Genomic DNA, 14,135 nt, shown 5'->3' on the forward strand with positions numbered 1-14,135 from the left:
TTGTTAGAGTGAATGTTTCCAATACTTTGGTTTTTCAGTTCACTGTGAGCATTTCACACAGACAAGGAAACACAGGTCCAGAGATCCTTGGAAGCAATGGGACTCAATATCTGTGCTCTTCCCACGGCATGACCATCTGATAGAAAAGGAGTCAAAATTACAGGTCCTCCTCTAGGAGAGGTCTGGAGCAGTCTAGCTTGTGAAAGAAATGTAGAATGAAGAAATAAGACTGAATAAGGCTTATCAGCTGTTTATAAGACATCAAAGATATCTGTTATCATAATACTTTGCAATATTACAGATTTTAGCCCTAGGAGGATGTTGCCACTGGCTTGTAAAATAAAACCTTGTCCTGCTGCCTGGTTAGAACTCTTTAGCTGTTAACTTTTAAAAGACAAATATTGTCTTTCCTCATTGGTGTTCTATTTAAAATATTTTTTAAACAAATTAGATAAATCTTACCCAGAAATACATGGTTGTTTTGAAGCAATTTTGTTCAGCAGGGCTCCTTGATTGGCCTTTTTAAAAGTCCTTGGTATACAGGCTGGAGTAAATAGGCAGTTCTCCTGGTTTCTAATCCTCATCTTACATCAAATTTCTCATTTACTAAGTCTTCTAGATTTACAGCCAAGATTTTCCAGTTAAAAGACATGACAATTATCAGGCATTTACCATGACATTCCCTTTCTTCTTTTCATTAATGCTATTTGAAGTTCCACAATTACTCTGCACTATTTTTTTGGTCTTTTGTTTGTTTGTTTGTTTGTTTGACAGGCAGAATTAGACAGTGAGAGAGAGAGAGAGAGAGAGAGAGAGAGAGAGAGAGAGAGAGAGAGGAAGGTCTTCCTTCCGTTGGTTCACCTCACAAATGGCTGCTACGGCCGGTGCGCTGTGCCTATCCGAAGCCAGGAGCCAGGTGCTTCTCCTGGTCTCCCGTGAGGTGCAGGGCCCAAGTACTTGGGCCATTCTCCACTGCACTCCCGGGCCACAGCAGAGAGCTGGCCTGGAAGAGGAGCAACCGGGACAGAATCCAGTGTGCCGGTGCCGCAGGCGGAGGATTAGCCTAGTGAGCCATGGCGCCGGCCTGCACTATTTTTAATAGAATGTGCTTTCTTAAGTAATATTTATTTTATTTGAAAGGCAGAGTTACAGAAAGGAAGAAAGAGAGGAGAGAAAGTTCCATCTTCTGGTTCACTCCCTGAATGGCCACAACAGCCAGGGCTGGGCCAGGCTGAAGCCAGGAACTAGAAGCTTCACCTGGGTCTCCTACATGGGTGCAGGAGCCCAAGCACTTGGGCCATTTTCTGCTGCTTTCCCAGGCACATTAGCAGGGAGCAGGATTGGAAGTGGAGCAGGTGAGATGGGGATGCAAAAGGTTGCCCACATAGGATGGTGGCACTGTAGGCAGCAGCTTAACCTGCTTTGCCACAGTGGCCCCTAGTCTACACTGCTGTAACCCTCTCTATCACCCCTCCTGTGCTTCCTCTCCTAGAGTGTGAAATCTCTTAAGGCCTGGCATTTTTCTCAACCCTCAAGACCAAGCACAGTATTAGGCACATGACTTAAATGAATTGAGCTCATGAATTGGGACATGCTGTTTCCAAGTAGGTGGTAATGCCATCTGATAGACTAGGGCTCTTCAAACTGGGTTGTGAATTGGAATCACTTGGGGAGTGCTAGGATTTGAGTATCTCACAAAAGTTCATGTGTCAGCCCTTTAGCTCCTCAGTGCAGCAGTGTTTGGAGGTGGGCCTTGTGGGAGGTGTTTGGGTCACAAGGGCTCAGCCCCTGGGAACAGATTAATGCCTTTAACTTGCAGGAGTAGTTAGCTGCCTTGGGCTTCCTCGCACCCCCTCTTCTCTCTCACGCGTGGCTGTTTGCCTTTCTGCTTTCTGCCATGAGCTGAAGCAGCAGAAAACCTCCACCAGAGATGCCTGACTCATCTTGGACTTCTCTGCTTCCAGAACGTGAGCCAAAATAAGCTTTTTTCTTTATAGATTACTCACTCTCCAGCATTCTGTTACACCCACCAGAAAAAAAAAAGACGAAGTGAGCTTGAGAAAATGCTGATATGGAGCTCCCACTTCTGGAGATTCTGATTCAAGTGGTCTGGGGTACGGCCTGGGCATCAGAATGTTTGAACGTTCCCCAGGTTGTTCTAATGGGCAGCCATGTTTGTGAACCATCCTGATGACCAGATGCTTCCCAAATTGAGAAAGGATCCCTGGACCCCATGCACTGTCTTGGGTCACCCTACACAAATAGCTGTTGTCTCTCTCTGCCAGTGGTCCAATTCCCTGCCCTTTTGGAATAATGAATAAGTGTCTGCTCTTTAAACATTGGCTGCTAACCCAGTATTTAAATCAGTGTGATGTGCAATGCCCCAAACTTTCAATGGGATGCATATAGATTGTGCTGTAAGTTTGTTATGAGTAACTTTTCAGCTAGAAAACTAATTATGCAAGCCTAGGCTACATGATATGCACCTCTCATTTACTACCTCTAATTTGCAGAGGCCTTCCATGCCAGTTATCTGAAAAGTGTTTACAGGCCTTAGAAAACACAACATAAACACAACACACACACATGTTCTGAACAAATTATGATGCTTAAATAGTGTGAGACCACAGAAGAGATGTTTTGTGAAGACATTTTTGCAAATAAATTGGCATGAATCTTGCATCAACAGGTAACATTTCTGTGAGCTCGCTGGGCTAGTGCACCAGAATGAAATTAGCTCTTTGTAAGCAACAGGTTAGCAGTCAGCTTCCTTGAGATGGCTTGATGTTCTGGCTCCTGCCTACCCTCATCTCGACTCTTAATCAGCCTCCTAGGTTGACCTTTCCTCTCCCACCAGTCTCATGACCTCGTGTTACGTGTATTTTTATCCCTAACACCTGGAACATAGCAGAGCCTTAGAACATCCTGTGCTATTGAAGTGATTAGACTCCAAAACCGTGTTCTGTCTAGGACCTTTTCCATGGTCGGTCAGGAAAGACTAGACCAAATCAAGCATGCTTAGCTATGGGTGTAACCTGAACATCCAGACTTTGAGTTTGTTAGTTCAGTAATTCAAGAGACAAAAAAACAGCATGAAAAATAACAATTTGTGTCTTCAGAAACTCCATTATGTCTAAAGAGCTGAAGTTATTTTATATTATTGCCTGGCATTGTTTTAAGCAATTTCTTGATGGAGGGACATTAAAGGATCTCTTGTACCAACAAACAATTTTTACCAAATTGCAGCTGCTTAGCACCTCTACTGCCATCGTCAGCAGAGTGCCAGCTGACACCAAAACTGTTTCCTCTTCATCCTGCTCAAGCAGCGAAACTACATTTCCCCATCCTTTACAGTCTGATGTGTTCGTGTGGTGATGGCCTGTAATCTCAGTGGAAGTGACAGGAGCACCTCTCAGGCCCAGCTCATAAAAATCTCCCATGCACAACACTAAAGCAGCACTTGCTCTTCCCCCTTCCACCAGCTTCATGCCAAGTCGTGAGTACTGGCAGAGCCACAGATGGAAAGAACCCACTGAATCATCACTAGAGAAAAGCTTCCTGGAGGACTCCATGTGAGTATGAAAAAGCGCTAGACTTCTACAGTGTTAAACAATTGAGACCTGAGATACATGGGTTACAGTGCTTACTAATACACAGCCTAGCCCTCGTGCCTTTTCTGATAAGAGGATCACACAGCACTGGTGCAGAAATGGATGTTGAAACTGTCACTGTTGTCCGGGAGAGTCAGCACCCATGGGCCCTCACTGCTTCCCCTCTGGGGACTAATAACATACCACAGAAACATCACCACCAGAGTCCCACCCTAATTCTTAACCCTTTTCTTGGCCCTTCCATTTATCACCGTAGAAGCCCTTCTCTACCCACTCCTCTTTAGAGTTTAGTGAGAGTAGGCAGCTGAGGAAGAGGATCAAACATTTGAGCACCCACTGTGTATGCTGTGCCATGTGCTCCTTCATAGGAAACCTCCTCTTAAATATCACCAAACCCCATGAGGCAGGTAAACTATCCTCACTAGGCATGAAGGAAAATGAAACACTCACACAGGTTACCCAAGAGTAAGTGGCAGAATCAAGATTCAAACTTGGTCTCTGACCGTACAGTCGGCGGTGGCTTATCTCACAAGGGAGCCCTCCTGCATTGTGCACTGGTATATATTTATCTCCCCACCCTCCTTCCTGTCTCCCATCTTGGCATTGCCCTTGGAGTGAGCACTCTGGGAAAGGCAACGTGGGAGCATCTACATGGAGGCCAAATCTTCCCACTGAGAGCAGAGTGGGTGGAGGATGTGTAGCTAGCCTCTGCATTTAAAACTTGGAGCATATTTTTTTCCATGGAAAAAATATCATGCAGAGAATTCTGTTTTTTTTTCTCAAAATGTATGCAAAAGCACTTGCAAATCATCAAGAAGTATATAATATGCCTATAAGGAATTACTAGTCTGCAGTACATTAGCACTATAATTCCAACACATTGTGGATTAAATAGCCTTTTGTGAAGCAGTTTGAGAATTTTACCACTGAGTGTTACATTGTCTCAAAGGAAAAATACATTCCAATGGTCAAACAACTGACTTACAACAGACTTTTGGAACCCGATCCATTCATAAACTGAGAACTGCCTGGATTAACATGAAGAGGACACATCATCACCATCTTCATCAAGTATTATTTATTAAGGGCAGTGCATGGGGTGAGGGCTTCAGGGTAAAGAAAAAAAAAAATAAGGGAAGTGTTAATCTAATTTTTCAATGGCTACAATTCAACATCCCGATTAAGAATGAACTCACGCTGTTCCAAAACATCCTTCTCATCTTTCCCCTACTTCCTTCCCCCATTTTCGCTTATAGTAGAAGATAAGAAAGTAAAAGTTCAAGTTGGATTTTTGGGGTTTTTTTTTTTTGTTATGTTTTTGTTTTGTCTCTCCTCTATACTTATTCTTGCATTGAACAAACCCTTCAGGGCCGACTGCACTCTCGCTGTGTGATTGAGGGACTTTCCTCCTTTTCCTATTGCTACACTAGTTTGAACCTTCATTTCTTCTTCTCTGAACAATTCTACAATTATACTAAGCAGTCACCTGATCTCTGTCTTGCCCAATTATAACCCAGTGAACAGAACACTGCTAGATCCATGTTCCTTTGGGACAAGATATCATGCTGAATATTTATTACACTGACACTTTTGGCTCACAGAATTTTATTTGGCCTCTCATTGCATTTGGAGCCTCTACAAGGTCTGTAGCCCATAGCTACTCTAATAGGATACATACTTATGCATACATATATATATATACATATATACATACTTATACATACAAGTATGTATCCTATTAGTCAAATCGGACTGCATGTTATTCCCCAAGCATGCTTCCTTTCTTGCATCCTTACTATTCCATCTTTCTTTCTCTTCAGTGTCCCTCAAATCACTTGTACAAGATTCTATGCATCCTTTAATCCTCCCCTCCAACACCAAATCATTCCCTGATCCCTTAGCTGGATCCTTCATTGAGTTTTGGAAGAAGGAACCAATGTTTGGTTGGACATATATTATATATCAGGCACAGTTTGGGGCATTTTTCATGAGATATCCCTTTTAGTGCTCACAACATCTCTATGTACTTACTGTCCATTTCCTCACTACTCAGATATAGGAAGAGATAAAGATGTAGTCCTGGTCAGGAATAGGTAGAGCTGCAAACCCCATGTTTGTCTCTTTCCACCATGTTTCTTTGCCTCCTTCACAATTTCTCTTAGAGCCACAGACTTGGAAAGTGCAGTGCGCACTCACCAATGTATCCGTAGTATTGTGGATACTTTTGAGCCAGAAAATTGGTCTTAAATATCTTTATATCCTAAATTATCTACTACCATGCCTTAAATAGCAGAAATTTAATGTAACATTAATGTGAAAGTGCCCCATCAAATATGATACTTGGGAGTTAAATCAACAAACTGCTATCTTGTTGCCACATGGAACTTAACTCATTGGTAAAAAACCATGTAAGCATATTGTCACAGAAGCATTAATGAAAAGAATTAGATATAGGCTTCTCACCAGTGTACTTCTCTAAGGAGATACTAAAAGAATAGAAACTAGGGAAATTGGGCCCTTGGTGTTTGCATCCGGCAGAGTTTGAGGATAGAATACTGACTGTCAGCAAATCCTGAAAATGCTTTGTTTACTTGTTTAGATATTCAGAGTGAGCCATTTGCCAAGTTTGCAGAACCAAGAACAAACCCAAGACCCACGTGCTTCTTCTCAGTCAATAATAGCTTCTAATACCATCTGGAAACATACACTAGTTAAGAAAGAAAAAAATATGCCTTTTCTCTTTCCTTCTAGGACCTCAAAGCTTGTAAACTAGGAATTTGGGGGTTAGGATAAAGATTTCCAAAAATGAGGGCCCTACATAAAACTCAAGCCTACTGGAAACCAAGACTTCAGATCACAGAGACCATCAGAGATGGTGTTTATTGTGATCTCGATGGTCCCAGAACAAAATTAAGTTTGCTGCTAGCTCTAAAAGAGCTTTGTTGTGATCTGATTCAGAGCTCAGTCCAGCCTGTAAATTACTGTGATATTTTTATTGATACCATGAAAACATACCCTCGCTTCTCTATTGTCACAAAAGCATGTTGTTGAAACACTTAAAATGCCTTGGCATGCTTTAAAAGTGCTTTTTTTTTATAAAATAGACATGAAATTAATGGTGCATTTCAGTCAACACATTCTGCACAATGCTTTCTTTCGCCTTCCTCAAAGCCATGGAATAAAACAAAGTGAGTCCAAAAAAAAGACCTCTGAACGTTTCTCGGCTGGTAATAACATCTGGGTAGGAAGGGATGGAAATCAGTGTTCCAGTCTCCTCGCATACTCTAATGTACACATGAATGGCATTAAGCTAGTTTTATCATCAGATTTCACTTTTCAGTGAAGCTTTAATTACCAACCCTTACCATGTCATTTCTGTGAGGGAGTTTGGTCATTCACCTCCCATCTCCTTGCTTCCCAAATCTTCCTCTTGGCAGGCTCCAGCCTCCTCCCGCCCCATGTCATCTTTTCATGCCCCTATTCGGAAAGCTTCAGATCCAGTGTGACTGCTCAGCACTCCATCTGCTTCATTTCTTTGAACCCTATATTATCCTAACCACATAGCCATTTCCAGCCATCAAGCACATAATCTTAGTTGCACATTAGCCTGGAAATGGGCTTTTCCCCGCTTTGGTTATCTTATCCACAACATGTGCAAATATTACCTCATTCATCCTTGTGCTGGTTCCAGAGATTAACCCCAAAACTGTCATGATAAATGTACAATTCAAAACAGTCAGCTTCCTCAAACTTTATTTTGTCAGTCTTGTTTTAAATTTCATCCCCTGTTATGACGTGGCTACTAGAAATTGTCATCTTTCATACTGTTCATTTCCAAAAGCTGGAGCCAAATATGATGTCATATGTTCTAGTAGCTCTGCACTTATCTAAAGGAAAAAGCTTACCCAGGGATTTTAATAATATTTTTATTTGTTATAATAACACACGGTGCACAAGTTGGAAAAGGTATTTTTAAGGAAAACCAATGAGACAGGCTTTAACCTTTAACCATGAAAAGGATTCCTTAAATATTTCAAATGAAAGACAAATTCTATCCCTCAGGCAGATTAAGCACTGATTGGCAGAGGTTTTTTCCATCAACTTTCAATTCTGGCAAAACCTTTTAGTCAAGCAGTGGTTTTCCCAGTTGGTCATAAGCATTGCACAGGTATTATATAAAGTATTAAGAAGTTATTCTGTTCCTATCCAGAAGAATTTTATTATTTATTCTGTATTAAAAAGGAACACAAAACAATACTTAACAGTCTACCATCTTAACACCAGTGGCATCATACTTAAACAGCATAAGTGGAAGATGATGTCATGGGAAATGTAAATGGATTTAGAAACAGAAGACCAGGGCATGGACCTGGAAAAATGATACTGTGCAAATCTCCTAGTTTTCCTTCATTTATCAGAGATAACATGCTCTCCCTCAAAATGCTTGAGCACCATCAAATAATTCATGGAAATTTGTCTAACACCATAAAGTGTTAGACAAATATATGGTATCATCTCTGTCAATTGTGGGTCCCTACTTGTACTTTTTACAGTTATCAGAGTTAGTGATCTGCGCTCCATTTGGGTTTTGTACCCCCTTCTCCTACAGCACTGACCACTCTGTACCATAATGATATCTGTGTGATCCTCCCTCCATTAGCCTGCAGGCTTCTACATGTCAGTTCATCTCCATATCGTCAGGTCCTGGGACTTACTCAGTGAACGCTCACATAGAGTCCTCAATTTTTCATTAGTTCAGTTACTATTTTCCTTTTTTCCATGAAAGTCTAAAGCTCTTGCTTTGCCTCATGACTGTGCTGTCTGCACAATATAATGTGAACTTTTGCCTTGCAACCCAAACTTTCCTCTACTGTTATTTTTCCATGGAATTTCTGCTTTAGCCAAGAAGAGAAAAATCAGTAACTAAAGAAGCTAACACAAGCCAAAAATTTCCTTGAAGTCTTAGGCATTAATCTTAAAATTCATGTAAAATTTGAATTGAAATCTGTGACATAACTAAATTTATCTTAACAAAAATGATGATTTTTCTCCCAAATATTAAAGCAAAATTGGCCTACTTAAAAATGGGCCATATTTGTCCTGTGCATTCCAAGACCCAGTCATTCTTAACACTAACTGTACAAATGCAAAGAAACAATCTACATTATGAGGATTGTTAATATGTTAAAATTAAGGAGGAAATTTGATCTCAAAAGTAAAGATAATTTAACTATTGATTTTGAGCATACCTTTACCACCAAACGAATTAACTCAAAAGTTAAGAGAATTTCCCTATTATATAAGCCTGGATATTGTAGTTGAGTAAGCATATTTTTATTTTTAAATCACCCAGGGAGATATTTATTTAATACAAAGTCCAACTTATTAATTATTAGTCTATTATTTGGCTATTATGCCAAGCTTGAGAATTCCTGAAGTATACTCAGTATTGAGAAGCATGGAGCAATTTAGTAGACTAGGGAATGAGAAGCTAACATTATCTTCTAGAAGCTAGACTCAGAAAGAGAAATCCAAGGCTGGATCTGACTTTGATATGAAAATGAAGATACCTAACTTAGAGACAGAATGACTCTCAGACACAGAATTTACTATATCCTACTTCTAGATATCAATATAGCCAGAGGAAGGTTATTTACATTAGCAAGAACAACTGATCACCAATTTTGGTAGCATCGAGAAGAGCATCAGAAGATCAATATTACAGAATGACTATAGCATTGTTCATTGGAGAAGTAGTCTGCCTTTCAAATATGTTCTATCGGAGGAGACATGTAAGGCCATGTACAGCATAAGAGCCCTACCTAGATTCAAAATGACCTCTGGGTAAATCCCAGCTCTGTCACTTACCCACTGTGTGATCTTATTCTGAGTCATTTAACCTCCATGATCTTCATATCCTCATCTGTAAAATAGTTTTGTCGTATAAGATTTAAATCCATATAAATTAGCACAGTGACTGGCATGTAGTAGGAGCTCAATTCAGGGATTTATGGACCTACCAAAGTATATCTGCATGCTGCAGACCCAAAATGAAGAACTTCTTAGGTCAAAAAGATATAAGAACTAGCAGTGGTGTGCTCATGACTATCCCAATGGAGTCAGATTCACATTACTGAACTGATTTGCATTTGCTGGATTCAATTAATGTCTACCTCGTAAAAAGAGAAAAGGCTGGTCCCTGGCAGAGTTTCAACTCCAAAAGAGTTAAATGAGATAATTCTTCTTAAGAAAGATAGTTAGTGACACAAACCTTATAATGTCCATGAATTTGGAAAGTAATGCAAACTAGAGGGAGCCACATTAAGGATGTGTGTATTTGTATTCATAAAATAGTATAAAGAATAACTCTAAATGTATATTGTGTTATATTTGACTATTGTATCCCCCCAAATTGATAGGAAGCTTCATAAAATAAAAATATTACATCTACATGGACAATTGATGAAATTTTAGAGTAGAAAATTAAGAACCTAGAATATGTTGCATTTTCCCTCTACCTACTGCTATGGAAACAATGTGATGATTTCTGCTCCAGCCCCTACCTGTAGTTTTTCACATGTAGCTAGATATAAAAAGATATAGCTAGAACTAGAGAAAAGAGTATTTCTAAGAGTATAGATATTTTACTTCCTGCCAAGAATTCTATTCTCATACACTCTTGTGACCTTATGGAAATGGGAACCATGAAAATATTTTCTGTCTTGGAGGTTAATCTATAGTTCACTTTCTCCAGTGTGCTCCACCAAAGACCAGATGGGATCCTAAAATGAAGTAGGTTCTAACTACAAAGCACCCTTGTAGCCTGAGGCAGGAGAAGGCATTACAAATATGTGTGCTATGTGGAAATCCCAGCGGGATTTCCATAATGTGTCTGTCTGAAGGCGCATGTCCACTCTGGGAAACAAACCACTCTGAAATTCTCAATTCATTCTGAGCACTGACCTTGCAGCATGGGCGAGAGGGCCAATTCAAACCATGTGTACAGGCTGCAGTTCAGGGCAGACTGCAATGCCCTTGCCACACTGCCTTGTAGTCGTGGTCCCAGACTCTTTCCCAGCTCCATGCTTGTAGGAAGGACATGCTCACTAAGGGCGCTGACTTGGCCTTCTAACAAAAGTGTACCTGTTACTATGGGGAAAACATGAACTTTGACATCACTCAGTCCTGCAGAGAATTCTGGCTCTGCCACTTCCCAGCTGTACGACTTTGGGCAAGTTGTTGAATCTCCAGTGTCCTCATATGTAAGATGAGACAATTATGCCTATCTTGTAGGATATTACAGATATTGAATAAGAAGGGGAGCAACCTAGTGCAGTGGTTAAGAGCTCAAATTCTGTCTGCTTCAGTTTCCTCATCTGTAAATGGAAAGAGCAAAAAATGCTTTCCTAGTAGGGTCTTTGTTAGGATTCAGTGAGTTAATATATGAGAAGGGCTTCAGCCAGAATTTGATACATACTAAATGTTCAATACATATTCATATTATCGGGTAATGCAAATAAATTACTTTGCAGAATTCTATAGCTAAGTAGGGCCTCAAACATGGCAATTCTCTCATTTTCTCCCTAAATATAGTTTAAATGGAAAATGGTAATATTTATTTTCATTGTCTTACAGATAAGTTAAGAATGTTTAGTGTCCTTAAAACCATCTCTTATTAAAAGCACTAAAACTGTCTCTACCAAACTTAGTCTGCGTCAGTTCCCCAAATTACCTGAGAATATGAAGCAGAGGCTAAGCTGCATGTAGTCAATGAAAGCTAAAGAAGACATACATAGGGATAACGTCAGTCTGGGATCAAAATTGTATGACAGAAAGTTTGGCAATCTCTATCAAAAATATCCTGGTACTTCTTGAAAATCTCAACAACAAAACAATGTTTTCCCAGTTACCAAGTGAAAGATTTGTATAGTATTTTATTCAAAACAGCGATTTTCATCCATCAGCCAGGATACTTGAAAGAGGAGAAAGCCCAATTGTATACACTACCATGAAAATGATTCCAGGTGCAATGAGCCCTCAAGATCTATATAACTCAACTGTTAATTTATTTCCTTTAATCCACATGATTTTTCCTGGCTTCTCAATGGCCAGCCACATGTTTTTCAACAAAGACTGTGGTGGTACCAAACTTCCAATCTAAGTGCACGGAGTGTGTTCCCTGATTGTCCAATATAAAAAGTAATTGAAGTTTTAAATAATCATTTCACTTGCATTATTTCTGTAGAGAAAAAAAAAGAAAGTGTTTAATGACAAACCTTGGTCTTGGACATAAGACTGATCAATGTCCACACAGTTATTAGAAAGCCAGGATTTCAAACTCCGGTGTAAGTTTCACTCCCTGTGTTTCAGACACATAAAAGAGCATGACTGGAATTCATAGCAACTATCTCATGAATATAAAGCATGGCATATGAGGAAAAGGCAGATAATAAGATAAAAATCCATTGCAATCTCCATGCGGAAGCAAGATTTGAAAAATTATATTGTAGGAATATTAACCAGTGGACAGTATGCACTTACGTTCTATGTACTGAGGAAAAATATATGAATCTGTGTCAATATCCACAAGGAAAAGAATGATTATAATATAACAATTTTTATGAACAAAAACTCAAACTAGGTCATTAAAAATATATCTTTTTACAGATAACAATAGATTTTTATGTATCATAAGTTCTATTTTTATGCTGGCTTTCTTATACTTCTCTTTTCTTCAATTTGCCTCAATTTTGAAAATTCTTATTTATTTCTTTTCATTTTATTTGAAAGGCAGACTAGGGGCAGGGACAGGGAGGGGCAGGGAGAGACAGAGTTCATCTACTTGGTTCACTCCCCAAATGCCCACAAATGTTGGGGTGGGCCAGGCTGAAGCCAGGAACCTGGAAGCCAGTCTGGTTCTCCCACATGGGTAGCAGAGACCCAAATACTAGAGCCATCATCTGCTGCTTCCCAGGGTACTCATTAGCAGGGAGCTCAATCAGAAGAGGAGTAACTGGTACTCAAACCAAAAATTCTGAATGGGATGCAGGCATCCCAAGTGGAGACTTAAACTGTTGTGCCGTATACCCATCCTACTTATTCTTCTTTACATACAAAAATAATTTCCTGTGACCAATTATGTAAACAGAGATAACTATACAAACAGAAAAATCTCTGCTATAATTGTTTTAGGTTATATCCTTAAAAATTAAACTATGTGGAAGCTCAACCAGATTGGAACTATTAGCACTTTTCTCTAAGAGACATGAATAAGATGACATTAGACATGAAAGGTAATTTCTGAATGTTTTATATTAAAAACAATTATATAACTTTTCCCTTTTAATATTAAACATTGTAACTTCCTCCCTTAAACTGGAAAAATATATTCTGTACCATCAGTTACCACTGAAAATTCCAGGAAAAGCCATTTCACTGCCTTCTTTGTGACGCTTTAGAAGTTTTAGAAATATAAGCAGCAGTCGTTTCTCACTGCAGCCTGTAATGATAATTTATTTTTTAGGCTAGAACATCCTTCCATCTTAGTAACTTTTCACATGCTGTGCATGTAGTGTCTATGTCAGCATTATGCAGAAAAAACATGCCTTATGAGCAGAGGTTAAATGATAGATAAATCATTTTGTGAAACAATATAGGTAAAACTCTGTTCTTCATGGATATCGTTGTCTTAGTGTTGTCTTTATCTTTGCTACAGCCTAAGTTCTTTTTTCTTTCTTTCTTTTTAATATGATTGCCAGCGTTTTGATGTCATATGTTTTGCCTTAGTCTGCCATTTGGAATACAGGTGTGGCACTGTGTTGTTGATGGAGTGTTGCTATTCCAGAGAACTCCATCCAAAACACAACTCCACACGTGTAATCCAAACCCATGGATGAGTCAACCATTGTGTCTGTCCCCTGGTACTTAAGAGAGCTCCTTATATAACTGTACAGAATATAGAATTAGTAACACACACAATAAAGGATAATCCTGAACTTTAGAAGAACTTTGTTTTCCCTAGGAATTTCCAAGGACAGATTTTCATTTTAACTCTGTATCCTACTGTAGTTTAAATCAGTGTTTTCAGAATGTAAAAGTTTTCCTCAATGAGTAAACAACCACACACCTTGTACTAACTCAAAAATGGGAACATACCATATTGTTAAATGATTTTTTTAATTTTATTTATTTGAAAGGCAGAGTTACAGAGTATGGCATGGGGGTAGAAAACAGAGAGAGAGATATTTTATAACCCTTGGTTCCAATCCAAATGGCCATAAGGACCTGGGCTGATTCCTCCTGGTTCCAGGAGCCTGGAACTACATCTGGGTCTTCCATGTGGGTTGCAGGGGCCCAAGCACTTGGGTCATCTCCCACTGCTTTCCCAGGCACATTAACAAGGAGCTGGATTGGAAGTGAAGCAGCCAGGACTTGAACCAGCACTCATATGGGATGCTGGCATAACAGATTAAGCCTCTATGCCACAGCACCAACCCCCATGATTTTCTAAATCGGAATGATAAG

The 14,135-nt window shown here is 39.6% G+C and overlaps 1 long non-coding RNA gene across 1 annotated transcript in view; it reads left to right on the top strand.

Annotated features, from left to right (window-relative positions):
• The first annotated feature begins 1,726 nt into the window (after positions 1 to 1,726).
• The window catches only part of LOC149126571 (uncharacterized), a 30,100-nt gene continuing 17,691 nt past the window's right edge, over positions 1,727 to 14,135 (top strand). Inside the window, exons 1-2 of the long non-coding RNA XR_016233428.1 lie at positions 1,727 to 1,967; positions 3,483 to 3,572. This is a non-coding gene — a long non-coding RNA (uncharacterized LOC149126571). The remainder of the gene's footprint in view (positions 1,968 to 3,482; positions 3,573 to 14,135) is intronic.

Source organism: Oryctolagus cuniculus, chromosome 5 (genome assembly GCF_051225735.1).
Source record: "Oryctolagus cuniculus isolate XC-2025 breed Fujian yellow rabbit chromosome 5, ASM5122573v1, whole genome shotgun sequence".
NCBI lineage: Eukaryota > Metazoa > Chordata > Mammalia > Lagomorpha > Leporidae > Oryctolagus > Oryctolagus cuniculus.